A 19,417-nucleotide genomic window follows, 5' to 3' on the forward strand; every position below is an offset into this window, starting at 1 on the left:
GTGGGTCAGAGTCACAGTAGCTCCACAGGATCCTAGGGAGGGTGTCGGAGGATGATCCGGAGAGCTTGTGGAGAGAGACTTCCCTTAAAAAAGTTCGATAGTGCATGCTGGGAGTCGGAGAAGATGGTGGTGGGTTGGGGCTGTTGAACAATGGTGAGGGCAATGACAACTTCTTTTGCCACCGTAGGAAAGGGGGTGAGGACAGACATGGTCGTAGAATGGGGAGGACCATACATAGAAGTTGCGTACGCCTGACTGTTTGGGTATTGAGCCGCGTCCACATATATGGTAGTGGGGGAGGTTGGGTGGGAGATGGTGTGGCGCTGGGCACGTGCCATGCGGCGGCCTGCATGGTCCATGTTGCGGGGAAGGGGTTTGATGCGGAGTAGGCGTCGTTTGGGGGTATAGAAGTGGGGATGGAGTTTGAATTGGGTTGATATTGAGGGGGTCTAGAATATGGTGTCCGGTGGAGGAGCGGGAGAGACGGAGGATTTGGTAGGAGCGCTGAGCTTCGATGAGTTCCTGTGAAGTGTTGTGGAGTCCCATAGCTGTAACGAAACGCGGTAGAGGAATGGGGAGGTAAAATGAACGCGTGGCGGTAGGCTTTGCGTAAAAGGCCCTTGAGTTGCGCATGCTGGGTTTGTTTGAGGGGGGTGAAAGGAAGGTGGTAGGTTAACCGGCTGATTAAAAAGCTTTGGAGGGCACGTATGTGGTCTGTCTCTCTCATGCCGTGTTGGCGGTTTGCCACCCGGCGGATAAGGTGAGAGGTTTGGGCTACGTATTGTTTGATGTGGGTGGTATGTGAGGGGAGCGAGTGGAGGTGATTTGGAGCCCTAGAATACGGAGATGGGTGGTTTGGGGGATAGGTGTGTTGTGTGAAAATAAGCAGATTTTAGGTGGGACGGCAGTTTTGTGCGGTGGAAGGGCGAGTAGGGCTGACTTTCTGAGGGAGGAGTTGAGCGTTAGGGGTTGGATGCATTGCAGGGTGGCAGTGAGACCTACTTGTAAGGTTTTCTCAATGTGTTCGTCGCTCTTTGAAGGAACCCAGAGAGTTGTAAAATCTGCTATAACGACCACCGAACCTGCCGAACTGAATGACGTTACTGAGACATCCGTGTTTGATGTTTCTGGTCATTGTACTGTTCATGCAGTAACAGCATTGTAAGCAGTTCAAGGGCCAATGATGGCAACGTGGCCTTTTTGTCGATTCCGGGAAAGCTCAGACGGATTTTAGGCTGTGCCAGACACCACAGGGGGGAGGACGATGTAACCGTGTGGGAGTACCTCGATGGGATTTTAGCCTTGTACGTTGCGACAATGGCTGAAAACGGAGATCGTGATCGATTCTGAGGGAGCTGCGCCAGATGATAAGATGGCAGCCTCACGAGGAGCCTGATTTCCAGGTGTAGTGTTCCAGTAGCCACATGCTTAGCTATTGGGTGTTCCTGAGCGATGCAAATGGTGCCCACTGTTGATGCACAATGCGGCAAACCAAGACACGTGCGCAAAGCCTGCACTTGCATGCCATGTATTACGCGAAGGTTAGTGGAGCAGTTATTACAGATTGCAGGGAAGCTGTAACGCAAGGCTCCTAAGAAAAGTGCGGAATACAGCTGCAGCATTCTTCTTAACGATGTTATCGGCATCTTTCCAACAAGAAATTTAAATATGTGGGCAATAGCGGTGAGTTTCTTCTTAAGAGCAGTCACATGTGTGCTGGAATTCGTGATGCTGAGGAATTTGTGATGCCTGGAGTAGGGTAGCAACCTTCCATTGATCTTGATGCAATATCTGGACATGGGCTTGCGGGTAAATACGTCAAGCGCGCATTGTCACCCGAGATGCTCAGACCTTGCCTTTCACGGTAAGATCCCGTGACATTGGCCGCCTTTTGAAGTTGCACCCGCGGCTGTGGTCGGTTGACACCCTAATCCCAGCGGCAAATGTCATCCGCATCAATGGAGAATCAGACATTTTTGGGGAGAGCGGGCCCAAGTCTGATGAACGATAGATTGAAAAGTGTTGGACTTAGCACCCCTCCTTGAGGAACACCCCGCTGAATAAGCTGCTGTGATGTTGGGTAGTCCTCTGTAATGGCATAAAAAGATCTTTCAGAAGAGGAGCTTTCTACCCATCGGTAAACTCGCCCACCAAGTACGAAGGGATCCAGATCGTCTAAAATAGCCTCGTGAACGACATTGTCACAGGCGCCCTTAACGTCACGGAAGCTGGCTGCGGACAGGCGTTTGCGACTTTGTTATTGCTGTGCAAAAATTCCCTGGTCCACCACGCAGTAAATGGAGGAATGCCTACGTCTGTAAGCGGCCATAAATACAGAGTATATATTATTGTATTCAAGGTACCACTGCAGCCGCGTGGATATTGTTTTTTCCATGACCTTGCAAAGGCAGCTTGCCAAGGCAAATGGACGGTATAATGGAAGTTGAAGCGGAGATTGGCCAGGCTTCAGTAAAAGGACCAGATGTCTTATTTTCCACTCCGCGGGAACGACGCCATCCATCCAAATCTTGTAAAGATGTCTAAAAGCGTTTGATGTGCTTGAGGGTCAAGGTGCCTAATGTCAATAGGACACCCCATCCGGACCCGGTGATGAGCTACGCCTGCAAGATGCCACAGCTACCCCTAACTCTTCCATGGAAAAGAGCGCGTCTATGTGTTCATCGCGTGAGGCAAGAACTTCACGGATTCTTGCACATCGAATTTCATCAGTTCTAGCGGCAGCCCTCGCGGAGATATCGTCTGCGATTTCCAGCAGGCAGCTCCCATATGTCAGGCCGCGGAGAAATGCATTACTGCTATAATTTATTACACAAAGCTCATATTCGAATGCGAATGATGGAAGTATTCGACCCATGGCTTTCATCTTGGAGCTACCCCAAGAAGGGTGGGGGTCATTAAATATTCGGTGAGGATCCAAGGGCCTGCTGTTGTTTGGAAGACACGCTTCAGTCTCTGCCAATCAATGATAGGTGATGGGTATATATAGGCACCGAGAAGCATGAAAGAGAGCTTTAGTTTTTTAACAGTTAAGCATACGTATTGGTTAGTGTCATGCGGCCGTATTGAGTGAACAGTATAGGTGAGTTCCCGGCGAAAGAATACTGACTTTGCTGCTTGTCCCACAAGTAGATGACTTGATTCCTTCATACCCGGACAGTGTAATTACAGTACGAAGGTTTTGTACGCAGATCACAAGAATCGGGAACGGATTATTAGATACAAACTGGCGAATATCAGAAATTCGGTGTTTGAGACTTCTTACATTCCATTGAAAACTAGACGGTTCGCGGACTCCCTGGCAGAATGACGCGGAAACACGCGGTATGATATCACGCGAAGGTGACCAGTAGTGAAGCCAGGGCATCCAGAACTTCCAGGGCGCTGAACATAGTCGGCGTTTTTACCGTATAAAGAAGCGTATGAATGGCGTTGATCAATGCCCTGAGGACCGCGACGATCTGTACGTCATCCTTCGACAGAGCAGTCGGGGTCTGTTCAGACTTGGCATCCGCGCTTCGGGACTCCACCGCCGAGCAATACGGCAGCCTTGATCGCGGATCCACTGGTGGCGATGACTTGCCGGCTTCGCTGACCTTTACAGATATAGCTGTGTCCACTGTTCTTGTTGCTTCCGCTGGTAGTACTGGTGGTGGTGGTGTAGGCGGGTCTACCGGCGGTGGTGGAAGCAGTGCCTGTGAAGCCGTAAGATTCCCACGTGAGTGGTGCTGACCGTCTTTGACACCAACAGCATTCGATAATCTACGCCGTCGCAATCGTCGGTGGCGTGGCACTTTTGCAGATGCGTCTTTGTGAGACGAGTGATCCTTACCCTCTGCTGCAGAACCTTTCGTTCCTGTATGAAGTGGAGGCAGGCCTTCGATGAGGCGTCACGTGCGCCTTCACAGTTTGCACATTATAGCACACCTTCGTTGCAGTCTTTGGCATCATGAGGCACAGATAATTTGGAGAACACAGTAGCTCGTCCGCAAACGCTGCCAACATGGCCAATATTTAAGCATTTCAGACAGTGAAGAAGTTTCGCCACAAAAGGTCGCACTGCGTGCTGAAATTGGCCCACATTCCCATGTTCTGGAATACAGTCACCTTGAGACACGAGCTTAACACAACGTGATTTTTCGAGGCGACTAACCTGCTTGATGATTGGACCGCCCGTGGCCGGTTTATTAAGTATGGGTACGCAAGCATCCGTTATGGAGACGTCAACAATTAATATGATACAAAGAAACTGCCCTGGCCTGCAGATACGTAGGCACGAACATTTATTTGTCCCAGCATCTGTATGTGATGTAGTGTTTCATCTACGTCTCGTTGCTCGATGTCAATTGCCAAAATATTCTTCCGGTGGTTAATTCGGACCTCGTTAATTTTCCCCGGCAAAATGGCTTCCAAGAAAACAGAAATTGCTTGCCGATTTAGCATTCTGAGATTTTCATTAGGGACTCCGGCACGAACAAAACAGTATGAGCAGGGGGCCCTGTCGGGGAGTCACAGTCGATGCGCTCGACGTTGAGCTCCGCTCCAGTCGACCGAGACGCCTCTGCACGCAGCCTCCTCTTCGCGTTCTTCCTGAGCACCACCTCGAATTCATTATGAGTGCTGTCGTTGCTGGGTGGAGAATACAGCTCGTTGTCTTTGGAGCTCGCCTCGCTCGGGAGGCAGAGCGTGCTCTCGCAGTGAGCGCGACTATCTTAGTAAAGGATGCCCTTGGTCTCGTTGACAGCAGGGATGCATGGTGCTGATGAGGCAGCGGCGTGAGATGTTTATTGTGAGCCCAACGTGCATCGAATGCAACGTAGGTCGTTATAGGATGATCTCTTCTGGTGCATACGGTTGCCACTGCTGAGGCACAACGCGGCAAACCAAGACACGCCCGGAGAATTCGCGTTTCTATGGCCTGAATTGCGCGTAAGTTGGTTTTGCTTGCATTGAACAGAACGAGCGGGCTGTAGCAGAGAGCACCAAAAAGAAATTGTGCATTTTAGAGATTTACCATTGGGCGAATAGAAACCGCCATGTCTTTCCTGCTAGGAATGAGAAAAGTTGCACAATTCCACTAATCCTTTTTTTCAGAGATGAGATTTGTGCTGTCCATGATAAGACGCGATCGATAATGATTCCAAGAAAGCGGTGACCCCTTACGTAAGATATGAGATGTCCATTTATATAGATGCAATATTGCGACATTGTTTTACGAGTAAAGGCCACCACTGCATACTCATTTGGTGCTGTTTCAAGTCCTTGTTGACGCAGGAATGCGCATGTGTGGGCAGCATATATGGAGAGATATACAGTGGTTGGTTTGGCTTTTTTAAGTCTGATGAACCCCAGAATGAACAATGTATGGCTAAGAACACTGCCTTGTGAGACGAGCCGGGAAAGGTAGTGCTGTGAGGTTGTGGCATCAGTTGTCTCAACAAAAAATGATCATCCAGACAGGAAACTTTGAATCCATCTTTACGTTCGGCCACCCACTCCCGCATCGTCCAGGCTATTCAAAACGGCGTTATGTAGTACGTTGTCGTAAGCCACTTTTATATTGAGAAAAAGCGGTGCGTGTAGACGTTTGACCGATTTCTCGTGCTGCACCGAAGTCACAAGGTCAATAATATTGTCGATGGAAGAACGGCCTCATCGGAATCCAGCCATAGCATGTGGTTAATATTGTGGTGCTCAAGATACCAATCAAGGTTTACCAAACCATTATTTCTGTTAACTTGGCTATGCAGCTTGCTAAGGCTATAAGGCGATATGACGCCAGGTCCATTAGAGACTTGCCTGGTTTGCGGACTGGAACTAGACTGTAAGTTTTCCACTTTACAGAGACCGTGCCCTCTTGCCAAGACTGGTTTATGCTACAAAGAAGGGCATGACGTCCTCCTTGACCAAGGTGGCACATGGTTGCGTATGTTACACCGTCTTGTCCTGGTGAAGATGTACAGGGCCGTCCAATTTAGGTGCGAACAAGGCCCAGCGTAGCGGCGCTCCGCAGAGACCAGGCGCACAATGCGCGGCCGCGCATCGAAGCTAAGCGGCGAGGCGCACAGGGGCTTGTCGGCGGGGCTTCGGTCGTTTGGAAGTGCGGGAGCGCGCTGTTATTGGTATGCTGGGGAGCGCGCGTAACTCTCGGCATGCTTGTAAGGTCTTAGCACACCGCGACCGCGTTGCGGGAAAACGCACTTCTGTCACTGCGCCACGTCCTGTAGTTTCGGCGTACTACTACTGAGCGCTTCCTCTTTTCCGGTCCGCGATTCCAGTTAAATGCATGTATTGTTGCAAACATTTCAGAACTGGCTTGGTCTGGTTTAAGGTGCGCTGTAGAAAAGGGCTACATATAGTTGCAGCTACCAGGCTTTATTTCATTTGCACAGTATTACGCAGCAGATTTTTGTCTGTGCATTTTGCCTCCGAGGAATTTTCGTTACAGAGACTGGGGTTCAATCTCACGAATCTAGTACCGATGTGTGTTGGTTTTTTTCATATAAATGAATATCGCGCATCGTCAAGATGGTTCAATCAGATGGTTCAACTGATTCCACTCTGGCCTGCTACATTATAAAGCGTGTGCCATTGCATGCGCTGTCTACCTGGCTAGTTATTGGAAGGCAGTAGCTGTTCCCTTTGTTGCCACCTGCTACGTAACCTTCTTTCTGGTACGACCCGCACTTCCTCGCAATCGGCCTACGTGAGTAATGAAGCTGTGGTCCCCAGTTGTGTGCTACACAATTGTGGAACAGCTTCTCCGTTATTGAGGTCCACAACTTGTGCATTTTTTTCTCTACCATCTTTCCACACACTGTCTATCCAAACGCCACGATATGGAAAATCGCTGATATGTTCAATACATTTTCAATGTGCTTAATAATGCAAACAATTCATTACATATGAAAAAACACTTGCATTGTGGACTGAACATATTTTAACTTATTTTCCTGTTTACGGTATTTGTTGTCGATTTCCATGAGTTCATTGATCACATTCGAAGTCGCAACTAGCAATCGGCGGGCGTAGTCTAGCTAGATTTATCATATGACACTACGTTAAAAAAATTTGAGAAAAGCTTGAATGGGGAAGCTGTTGTAGGTGAGCATTGCCAGACAACGTTAAGTTTGAATACCGTTGCCTATTTGCATAGTTGCGATGCCAGTGATCGTCGTCATAAGCATCAAAGAGATCGGTATCTTCTTCGCGGCGAGTGGTGGATGCGAAGTCATCCTCGCCTTTGTATCCTTCCACCATCTCTTCGTCATCAACTCGAGGCAGTGGTGGCGGGATCTGCAAGTCACCGCGGCAAGGATTCGCACACTCGTAGCCACATCTTCAATTATCCATAGTGGCTTCCAGAGAATTTGGTGGTCGGGGAGTCTTCTAACAAGCAGAGTTTCATTTCTGCTTGAGCATTAGATGTTGAACATTAGCGCTGGAGGTTTTCTTAGATGCGCTGTAGCGGTTGACGACAGCGCTGGAGTTTTGTTTTTTGCTAAAGCCGCTGCACGATCCGGAGAATCGGCGGTCTCCGCGAGGCATGCGGTGACAAGCGCTCGGCATTTTCTTGCTTTTCAGGGTATTTGACAGTTTTTTGTATTTTTCCGAAATCTACTGCGGGGGACGGGGATGCTCACCGGTGACCGCAAGGCGCGGGCCCACGAGCGCTCCGAATTTTTCTGGTATTTTGTTTCTGCAACGGTGAACTTACGCCCAGTACAACAGCTCCGCTATTAAAAAGCCAGCCGGACGGCATATAAGGTCATTAACCATCTGCTTTTGAGAACATACGCAGAAAATAATGCTTTGTTCCTTGACCCTCCTTACATTTGGGGTGGGGTATGTCCGGAGAAACTGGCAAAGAATTGACCTGGCCCGCCACGGTGGCTCAGTGGTTAGGGTACTTGGATAAACTAAGCCGGGAGACCAATTTGGTTTCCCAGTAGAAGGTGCCGCTTTTTAAAAGAAGCTAAATAGAAGAACGCACGTTTGCTGCACGGTATCAGTCGACGCAAAAAAGCCTCTCGTGGTTATCCGGAGTCCTTTCGTACAGCGTCTTCGTAGCAGGAGTCATTTTGCTGCGTTAAACCTTGTAACCCCAAACAAATCATTCCTGAAATACCTCCAACAATGCGCGCCTTTAACTGGGAGCGCGTACCTGAAAAGAGGAAGCGTTCAGTTGTACGCAGAAACAACACAACCCGGCGCAGTGAGAAAAGTGCGCTTTCCGGCAACGCAGTCACGGCGCGCTAAGACGCTACAAGCATGCCGAGCAATTCTACACGAGCGTGCTTGCTTTCCAGCAAAGATAGCACGGCGCGCTGCCGCGCTAGCATATGACACGAAGCCCCGCCTCCAAGCTCCTTTGCGCCTGCGCCACTTATCTCCGATGCGCAGCCGCGGCTTGTGCGCTGGCGCTCCGCGGAGCGCGGCCACGCTGCCCCATGTTCGCACCCTGTTCGCACAGAGAGATAGTGCAGCCTGGAGCTCTTTCATTGAAAACAGCAGGTCCATGTGGGAGTCCCTTTATGTTGGCAAAATGTGTATCGGCTCTTGGCTCGGCAAAGCAGGGGGGCCCTGGGCGCTTCTGAGGCGAAAGTCCTCCGCAACGTCCACTTCCAGGCGTTTCTGATGAAGCGCCAAAGCACTAAACGGGCGTCGTTGCTGCGTCTTTCTTCTTAGGCCCTTAACAGTGTTCCAGATTTGAGACAAGGGCTTTGAAAGATCAGGTTTTTCTCTGAATGATTTCCATCATTGTGCTTGAACTTGTTCACTACGGCCTTAAATTTTATTTTTGTCCGTTTGGCCTCCCGAAGATCGAGAATAGACTTTGTGCGCCCGTATCTCGGTTCAGCACGACGGCGAATCGCTCTTAGATGTTTTAAAGCTTAGCCTAATTCTGTAAGTTTGGGATGTATCACAAAGGAACGCTTCGCTTCCTCCGCAGTGCTAGTTATGGCCTTTTCGAAGCTTGAGAAAAGCCCTTCTTTGCAGATGTCTTCCATGCGAAATTAAAAGTCTTCCAGTCTATTCGCCAGATAATTTTTACCGGAAGCAAACCATCAAGTCCCCCAATTTTCAGGTACGTCGGAAGATGATCGCTGCCGTGGGTTTCAATATCTGTGAACCACTGAACACTGTCGGTCAGGTTTCTGGAGACCAGTGCCGAATCCAGACAAGTGCTATATGTTGCTCCACGAACAAACGTTCGGCTGGTATTATTTAGAAAAGAAAGCTCATGGCGGAACGCCACGGAGACAAGCCTTCGACCTCATAGATCGTTCTTCTGGCTCCCCCACATTATATACATGTGCTTGAAATCTCCGATTATGATCCATGGTCCACGGGTGTCTTGGAAGTTTTTTCTAGTCTTTTGCTATTTAGGTGCCCGAATGGAGATTAATGAACCGCTACTTGCGTGAACGATAAGCCTTTCTTTTTCACCATGAGGCCAATAAACTGGATACTGTCCAATGACTGAACATAGCGTAAAACATTAGCGATTTCTCTTAGGTTGAACACAAGTACTTTGCTAGACGCGCTAGAAAGTAACGAGGTAAAAGTTTCATATGCAGAACGTTTCGCCTCCTTATCTATGTTCGGCTCGTAAATAACAATGATAGGGAAGTTATTGATGATCACAAACTGACAAAATTCGGAAAAACGGGGTTTCGGGCCTCCAGCCTTCCATTTTAGTATAGTGGCGTGTTTTTCTTCATCCCAAAAAAACCTTGAATTAGTGGTCATGATGTCGACTAAGGAATGGCTCCGAAGAGGCATTAAACTGTGGGAGTATCATCTAAAAAACCCTCAAATGACTGGGTCTAGGCTCAGCAGGGTCTCAATGGTAGCTTTACGCAAGCTTGGAGACATAGAAAAGCAAGGTGGGACCGGAGGGCTGTGAAAGGGCTCGCAAAACTTTGGAGTAGTCATCTACCTTTTATTGGGATGAACGCGCCGCTCCCTTAAGACTTCAGGATATTGGCCTCGTCTGCATTGCGTTCCACGGCAGCTGTGCATCGCGATGAACTGGTGTAGTGGGGACATCCCGCGGTTCTTGTTTATCAACACTGGCCGCATTTTCCTTGCTTTTCGTCGCCTTGACGGACGCCTTTGCAATTAAGGCCGTAAAACTGTCCCTTTATGATGGCGTCTCCTGTGGTGGTGGAGGAGATTTGGGTCCTTCAATGAACGCCTTCCTCCTGTGTAGCAAGCTAACAGGAAACGGACACCCCCTGAAACTTGCAGGGTGATCGGCACCGCAGTTGGCACAGGTAAAGTTTGCCTTGCATTGATGAAAATTATGCGGGCCTCTACATCACTTACAGTGCTGGTCTCCTTTGGAGAACTTGGCTATGTGCCCATAACACTGACACTTAAAGCAGCACGAAGGGGACTACGTGTAATAGGCTCTCGCGTGCCTTAACACCCCAAGGTTGATCGTAGTCGGACGTTCCGTATTTGGTGCGAAGGAGAGCTCCAGCGCATCAGATGGAGTGGTTTTGCAATTGTGCAACCATGAGCCAAAGCACCGCATAAGCCTTCTCATGTGCAGCGCACCTTGAGGCCCGAGATTGCCAGAAGGTCTTCCTCCGCCTACCACTTGAGAACACCGTTAATAATACACGTGTCCTGTACGTAGGAGTCAGGCAGGCGGGCGGACACAGCAATTCCCCCAACCCGGTCGCATCTTAGAAGAGTATTCACTATTCACCTCCTTTTCCGTGGACACGTCGACAAGCAAGGCACCCTGCATGATCAGTGAACCTGCTGCGAAGTGGAGCCTTGCTCAACACAGTTTCAAACGCTAAGAGGGTGATATGGTTCACCTTTGTCAGGTCTTGGTCGCAATTAGGTGGGGAGACAACCCTAGGTATGTCAACGGTACGCTTTTTACGGTGACTCACCAGCTTGAACTATTCATCGTTTACGTCAGTCATTTTGGCGACAACTTATTCACCCACAATTGGGAAGTGGTATCATCAGTATTCTCAATATCGCCTGGTGTCGGTGGCACGACCGGTGAGTCTTCTGTAGAGGCTGCTAAGCGCTTCAAAGCAGGGGGCCAGCGTGATCTCCGGTGGTAGGGTCACTCGGTATGCGGTGCTCTTTCAGTGCGGTGGACACCGAGGAGGATCCAGGTGACGCATACGGAGAAAACCACTGTAAAGAGGCAGGCGTTGTTTAAAAAATGATAGCTAAATTCGTGAAGTACCACAGAAAACAAATTTCCCCATCTTCCAGTAGGGGAACCCTGAGTAGTATGCGAAGCAGCCATGGGGAAGACTCAAGTTCCCATAAGTTTTTAATTCGATCGCGGCGTTGCGGGAGGAGAATAAGGGGAGCGGAGCGCGTGCGGGCGTCATTTACACCGCGGAGCTACAATGGCGCCCCCAGCGGAGTAAGCAGCGGCTACCGCCGCGTCTCTAACCCTAAGCTGCTTCGCATTATCGCGCACGGAGCCGCCAGTGTTGCCATTGATTGCGGAATCCCGGAGAGGAGAGGAGCCTCGGAGAGCAGTAGAGGAATGCCAGAGAGGGGAGGAGCGTTGGAGAGGAGAGCAGGAATGCCTCGCATACTACTCAGGTTTCCCCTATGGGAAGATGACGACGGTTGTTGAACGCGAAGCTTTCTCGTGATGGATTCTATGGTTGGCCAATACCTAGGGGCATCCTGCCACAATCATCATCAGCGGTGCCTGGCCAGGAATGTGCAGTGGGGGTGTGGTACTCAGGGTTGCCCTACGGGAAGATGACGATGGTGGCCAATCTCTAGGGGCATCCTGCTACAATCATCATCAGCGGTGCCTGGCCAGACATGCGCAGTGGGGGTGTGGACGCCACACAACGGCGCCCGCACAACGGCGGAGGGAACAGGCTGGACCATAAGCTGCTTCAAATCTAAAAAGACACTAGATAAGAAGCAGCTAACAAACAAGCTTCGTCGTCGTCGTCCCTGATGTTTTTCTTTTGACTGCGCGATATGGGACTGAACCCACCACCCTATACACAGATGCTACCTCCTACACCGGCACACCGGCCATGTAACCTGTATAGTTACACATACTGCTGGCCAATACATCCGTGCCGCCAGTACTACCGCAACCTCAGTTGATGTCGCTGAAGAAATAGCTATTGCCCTGACCGCCACTTCCCGCTGTGAACCATTTATTATTCTCACCGACTCTCAGACAGCCTGCCGAAACTATCAGATTGACCACATCTCTCTGTCAGGCCTACTCATCTCTAACAGCTGATCAACGACATCTGAAATGAGTATCGTCTGGTCTTCTGTACATTTAGCCATACCCGGCAATAAAGCGGCTCACGCAGCGGCTCGCGATTTTATACACCAAGGCCTCTCCGGCGGTGGCAAATTTCTGCCCTGCCAATATGAACCCCGCCCACTGGCTGGCTGAAGAGAAATTCTCGCCCATTACAAGCGAACTCGTCGCTGCCTCCCACCACCCCACTGGCACCTCTCCAGAGACGAAGCTACAACTTGGTGGCGGCTCCAGACAAATACCTACCCATACCCCTCCACCAACCCCACATCATCTTTCCCACCAAACAACCTTCCCTCTGTGCTCTCTGTCCCCAGCCTGGCACAATATACCATGTAGTATCGGCTGGCCAACGCACTCCAGACTTGCCTCCCCTTCGCAACTCCCTCACCCCTCTTTGAGCAGTAGAGGATTCCCCGGGCAGCCTAGACCGGGATACCAACCCGGTGACCCTGGCAACTGCAGCCAGCAGAAGCCAAGGAATCCCGTACAAGGGATGCCTTTTACGGGGCGAGGCCCATTATTCAGCCTCTGCTTGAAAATAAATTTATTTCTCTCTCTCTCTCTCTCTCTCTCTCTCTCTCTCTCTCGCAAGGCTTTGTCGTCCCCCCTTCATTGCCGTCCGTGCTACCATGTGCTGGAAAAGACCGCAGCCCCTCGAAAGCAGACGTGGAGTGTACTTCCGAGCACCATTCCTCTGATGCTACACCAAAGAATAAGCCGGACACCTGCATCGTCACTGCTTTTAGATAAACCCCGCATTTGGTGGCGTAGACCCTGGTGCACCATGCCAGCGTGTACGGCTAGTGACCAACCGACCTCGACGAATAACTTTCGTGGACAAGTGGTAACTCCGCAGTTTTCGCGTATATCACGCCTCCTCGGTATGAATTACCTAGCTCCCACAGCCGGCCAAAAATTCCCGTCCAAGTTCTTCTATCCAAGGGGGGATTTGCAAGCATAAGCTCCTTGGGGTAGCATAACACGTATAACACGTCTAACATAACACGTACCCCCCAACGACATAAACATATCCATGCTGCAGTGCACCACAACAACCCAGCGCCCCACTGAGCGATATAGCCTACAAGCCACCACCAGCATAAGTCCCCGCGAGGACCCGAATACAGCCCAAGCTTCGCGCCTAGCAAATGAACGCGTTACGCGATAGACAGTCTATCCGAAGCAGCTGGGGCACAACACCTCGACGTACGTATAACGTGAAGAACAATACGGTACGCATGCATGCATCCAAAAACGGAAAATACGCTGTAGCACTGCTTATCAAACATACCGATTGCTCTGAGATGAGCTGAAGATTCGTTAGGAACCTGGAAAGAGTTAACGTGTTGAAAGCGGACACTTTCCACACTTACGCAGAGCACGCAGATATCTGGTGACAAGTAGAGCACGTAAAGTCATCCACAAGCATAACAAAGAATAAAGAAACCATGATCTGAAGTACCGCCAGGGCCACAAAGGGATAGTCATCAGGTGCGACATTATGTTATCGTAAGGCATATGATACGTGGAGATACCTCGGGGAGATCACTTTGACTCTTTTTGAGCCGGATTGCGGCGTCGTTTCCACGATTTGTGGTCACGGATGCAGCCTCGCACGCTCCAGCAATGTGTTAGATGTGCTAGGAACAACGGAATCCATATCGTTTGATTATTTGCTAACGGTGCACACTCGAGAATGATTTACAGCACACGTAAATATTTTGAAGCAACTTATCCAATTCATCAAGCCCAGATCCTGGCAACTAAGGAAACGGAAGAGAGGACGAAAACACGGAAAAGTTTCCTAAAACGAACAATAACGCCTCGGATTTTAAATAAGTGCCCATTCCTTCCTAACATCTAATTTACTTGCGATCCCCATTCATAAACTTGTACGGTATTTTATTTGAGGGTTTCTCTCTTTTGGTACAACCTTATAGTATATTCGAATTCTCATTACAGCCACGAATTGTTGGCTATGACGATCCATTCTAATGGCAATAAGGTGAACAAGTTATTACCACAACACGAACGTCATAGCACAGTTTAATAAGGTAACACAAACATTAACATACACACTTGTGAGCAAAAACGATCTGGTCCTACAGGATAGCCTAAAAAATGCTAGTTGCAATTAAGTATTGCTTACCCTCCTACCATGCTCTTCATCAGAAAGAAGTCTGGCCTTCGAATAGAGGTTTTGTATTAGTAAGGGGGCACGTGGTGCTTGAACTTTGTGTAAACAATGCCACTGTGAAATGCCAAGTTTAAGAAGGCAAAAACCTAACGGCATTTTTAGGGAAGAATAAATTCCACATTTCTGGTGGTGCAATACTTCTGAGCGCTCCGAAGCCAAAGATACATGCTTGAAAAAAAAAACAAGTCATTCTAACAGAAACGGAAAGAAGCTGTAGGTTACATAGACAACCCCTCTTCTCTATTTGATGTATTCCGGCCGAAATCGCGTGGTTGTGACGCAATGATCTCTAAGTCTGGGGCTAACTCTATTATCTATCTTGTTTAAGGCAATAAAAACGAGCGGTATACGGCTAATTTGAATTGTTGGTGTGAGATGTGTGAAATTACGAGCCGTGTTACGAATCCACAGGAATTACAGGAGTACTGCAGAGTAACATTTTGTCAGTTGGTGGTAGGGGCGGAGAATTAAAGTATTGAAATAAACACCACCGCAATTTTGCAAAAGATCAGCTGCATACGGCGCTCTCCTAAAAATAGCATGAAATGACAAGAAATCGAGCATTCGCTATTACGGCAAGCCACCAACTTTGACTTTGTTTAGCGTGTTTTCCCCAGAAAGCTTTTCATTTACATTCAAAAAACTGCTTTTGAGCTAATCAAGCTACGAAAGCTTTCGTTCTCAAGACTATTTGTGTGAAAACAAAAACAACTGCTGTGACGGACTTCTGCTCTTTATTGGAAAAAGAGAAGGGAAGTTTCCGCAGACAGAAGAATATCTTGGCGCACAGCACGTGAGTGACTTTTGTTGCACCGTACAAACTCACCGAATGGGGTGATGTAGAGGAGAAGAAGTGTTAGCGACAGCGGCAACACAAAAAGGCTGGCAGGATTCATCCCAGTCGTTTGAATATACGTCATAGCCTGCGCACATGTACATGCGTGATTTAAATAGGAGACAAAACTCCAAGACATGATTATCGAAGCAGCCGCTAGGGATGAAGATGGAGATGAAGGCGGGTACACGTGTTACGTTTGTGCTCAAAGAGCTATGATATCAGTAGTACAGGGCGACAGTGGCACATAAATGTCTTCGGCTTAAGGGCTCGACTTTTTAAAGGAATGTGAACATGCAGTTCAACCTCAATAAAAAAGTGATATTTTTCGTGTTTCTATAAATATCTCATTTCTGTGCCCGCAATTTGTATGAACAGGTGTGAAAAATGAGGCATAACTAAAACGCGCGTGAGCTTCTTTAAAAGCACTGGTAAGTAGGAAATACAGTAGCTGGTAAAAGGCACAAAACGAATGGTTTCATAAATGCGGAAAACTGAAGTGAAAAGTGGAGTGTTTGTAAACGTAACATTAATGGGAAACATGTCACGTGTTCGCATGCGAGATTTTTTTTCTAACATTGCTTATCGCTTTTAGTTAGGCCAAAATAGTTTGGCAGTACCAAAACTACCAAAACTATTTCATAATATTCGTAATGGCGAGCGTGCGCTGCCGCTCTTATGGGCGATTTGAAAAATTTAGCGGGTTTGTGCGCACACCGTATCACTTCTATGTATCATCCTAATGTTCGTTTAAAAAACAATCCACCGCTGTGTCACACTTCGGCCCCTCTTTCTGTATTGTCAATCACCATCCACAGTACCTTTCTTATCTGTTACAATAAAACTGAAACTGAAGTCAAACCCCTGGCCCAGGTGAAACGCGACTACTGATGCAAAACTCCGTTTCTGAAGTTGAACTGACTTTTTAGGAGCGATGCTCCTCTTGCTCGGGCCCTGTCCAGTGCCTCGTTGCTGCTGCATCCGGCACATTAATGATGATTGTGCAAGGTCCCCCTAGGGATTGGCCAACCAAAGATTGGCCGAAGAGGTCAAAACGTTCAACGCATTCGTTGCTACCCAACAAGGAGGAGAGGTAGAAGAAGAGATTGCCCTTCGTCGCCTGCGAGCTCAAGACACGTACCGGGGGAACGCGACACAAGATGCTCTGCAGAAGGCGACGGCCGAGGTGGCTAAAATGTCACACACCGAATTCGCCAAATTACCCATCGAGATTCTCATCGTCCCAAACAAGCTTTACATAATCACCACAAACATCAACGTCGTCGTCGGGCTTGTCAACGGAGTGGTGGTAAGCTTGACGTGTCGAGTCTTTATATTATGTGCGGGCGAATGTTTCACTGTTTTACCGGTAAGCATTTTAGCTTGCCCCTCTCATCATGATTCACTTCGTGAAGATGGCGGGATTTTTTTTTTCATGGTCAAGTTTTCTGAACGGGTACGAATTTAAGAATACAAATAAATTTATTGCATCAATATTCGCAGAACTTGTCGGAGATAAAGCAAAAAATTACACCATCTTCCCGTGTGGAACCCTGATGAGGATGCGAAGCATCAAGGGGGTTCTGTGTGGTTCTGGTGTGTTGCCGTTATGTTGAGCGATATAGTGTTTAGTAGCGCCAGAGGGCATTCCGCGTCCTGGTTCCCACGCAAGTACTAATGTGTTACGGTGAGTATGCGGTGGTTTTCTAGGCGCCGAATCTCGTCCACCATGTTTTTGCCGATGTTTTCGTTTCTGTGGTAGAATCGATAGTCTCCGTCAGCGTTGGTGAGGTAAAGGCTGTTGATGTTGCTGCACCAGCTCAGAGCAACGTACACGCCCTCCTCTTCAGAGCTTTGTCTTCTTGTCCTTCTTCTTCTTCAGCGGTTACCCTACGGGAAGATGACGACGGTGGTTGAACGAGAAGCTATCTCGTGATGGATTCTTTGGTTGGCCAATCCCTACGGGCGTCCTGCCACAATCTTCATCAGAGGCGCTGTGGACGGGTCATGGACGCGAGCCCGAGCAAGATATGCTTCACATCTAAAATTGCAAAAATACAGGGAGATGCAAAATACATCTGGAGGGCAACTTTTGCTAAAGGAAATACGCCAGCACATAAAAGCCACTTAAAATTTTGGGCGATTAGGCAACATTAAGAGCCCAATCGAAAGCCACCCAAAAAATGTCTTCCGTCTATAACCTAAGTACTGTTTATAGGTTGATGACCCCGGGACGGACTAGCTTAGACTATAAAGGCAGCAGACACGGTATTATGAATGTTTTTTCGTCTACTTGCTTCTGTTTTCTTGCGTGCGGGCATCGCCCTTGTACAATGTTGTTTGGCAGGTCCATGCATGCTTGAGAGAGCGAGAGAGAGATAGAGAGAGAGAAAAGTTCATTGGGTCTATGCCATTTAGGTGTCACTTGTAGCTGGTGGCATCCACCACTCACGGGCGACTGCCACAGCCCTATCAATTAACCGGACTTGAATGTCCAGATCGGAGCTGCGGAGCGCGGCCTCCTAGTGCTCCTCAGATGTGATAAGCGGGAACGTATATTGTGGGCATGCCCATATGATGTGAAAAAGGGTGGCGCGATCTCCAACCAGGCGACAGGCTGCGGTTGGACAGAGACTTGGGTGTATGTATGTCAGACGAGCTGGGTTGGGGAAGGTATTTGTAGTAAACGCCAAATGTGCGCTTTGTTGTTATCCAATTGCTGGTCCGCCGGTGGGTAGATCCAGCGGGAGAGGCGGTAGTGTGTTGTGATGTCATGAAATGTGACCAGGCGATTCGTCGCGCACCTAGCCCCGCAATAGGGATAGAGTTTAGGCCCTGCCCGGATCGTGAGCCCTCGGGCGAGTTCGTGGACCGTCTCATTCCCCTCGAGGCCGGAGTGCGCGGTTACCCAGGTAAGGCATAATTTCTCGTTTGTGGATATCGATCAAAATTTTTCCTGAATTTTGAGTGCCACTCGAGATAATCTGCCTGTGGCGAAATTTTAGATTGCAGTCTTTGAATCTGAAATGATTATCTGGGGTGGGATTTTGTATGATGGCTAAGGCTATGGCCGCCTCTTTCGCCGTTTCTGGGAGGGTGGCTCGTATGGTCGCCGAGTTTAGTAGTGCTTTGGAGAAGTCTGTTATAGCAACCGGGTATGCGTCGTGGTGTCTGTACTCTTCTGCGTCCACATAGATGGTGTTTGGGTTATTGCTGGGTAATTTATGAAGTGCTTCTGCCGGTTTCTTTCTCCTGGCTATGTGATGTTCAGGAAGCATGTTTCGTGGCAGGGGTTTGATAGTTAGCCTTGCGTGGGTGTGTGTTGGTATAGCGTGGAGATGTGTATAGTTGGTGTGGTGTCCAATAGATAGCTCTTTGAGTATGTGTTTCCCTGCTGCTGATCGTGCGAGTCTTTCATACTGGCTGGTTAGGTGGGCCTCTATGAGCTCGCGGACTACATTATGGAGGCCTAAACCATCGAAGCGGGCTGTGGGTGTGCCGGGGATGATGCGGAGTGCACGTTTGTATATTCGCCTGATGAGTACATCGGCACGCTCTAATTCGTGCCTGGTTAAGCGAAGGTAAGGCAGCGAGTATTGCAAATGACTGAGAACGAACGCCTGCAGAATGCGGCCCTTTTCTTTATGTCTCAACCCTTTATGACGGTTCGTTATTCTGCACTATAAATTGGCGGTTTATGTCGCGTTTCTTTCAATGCGATCTAGGAATTCTCCAATTTTCTATCGTTATGAATATTTAACTCAAATACTCGGATGCGTGAGACCTCTGGAAGAGGGTGTTGTTGAATGTGAAGTCTGATGTTTGGCTTGTCTGGTCTACGCGTTTGTGATGGTAGCAGAAGTAACTCCGATTTAGTGGGTGAGCATGCGAGTCCTGCTTTGGCGGCTTCTTCTATCACTATCTGGATGCCTTTCTAGAAGATTTCTTCTATATGGGCGTCACTGCCTTGGTTTGCCTCGGCCGTGATATCATCAGCGTATAGGCTGTCGCACAGTCCTGGGATTTGGTTGACTTTTTGTGGTGTTCTAAGGACGGACAGATTAAACAGAAGTAA

The 19,417-nt window shown here is 48.7% G+C and overlaps 1 long non-coding RNA gene across 1 annotated transcript in view; it reads right to left on the reverse strand.

Moving 5' to 3' along the window:
* The window catches only part of LOC144167248 (uncharacterized), a 112,225-nt gene extending 96,664 nt beyond the window's left edge, over positions 1-15,561 (reverse strand). The window contains exon 1 of the long non-coding RNA XR_013321902.1: positions 15,334-15,561. This is a non-coding gene — a long non-coding RNA (uncharacterized LOC144167248). The remainder of the gene's footprint in view (positions 1-15,333) is intronic.
* Between the last annotated feature and the right edge of the window lie 3,856 nt (positions 15,562-19,417).

Source organism: Haemaphysalis longicornis, unplaced genomic scaffold (genome assembly GCF_048455015.1).
Source record: "Haemaphysalis longicornis isolate Haplotype H1 unplaced genomic scaffold, Haemaphysalis longicornis Haplotype H1 scaffold_2, whole genome shotgun sequence".
Taxonomy (NCBI): Eukaryota; Metazoa; Arthropoda; class Arachnida; order Ixodida; family Ixodidae; genus Haemaphysalis; species Haemaphysalis longicornis.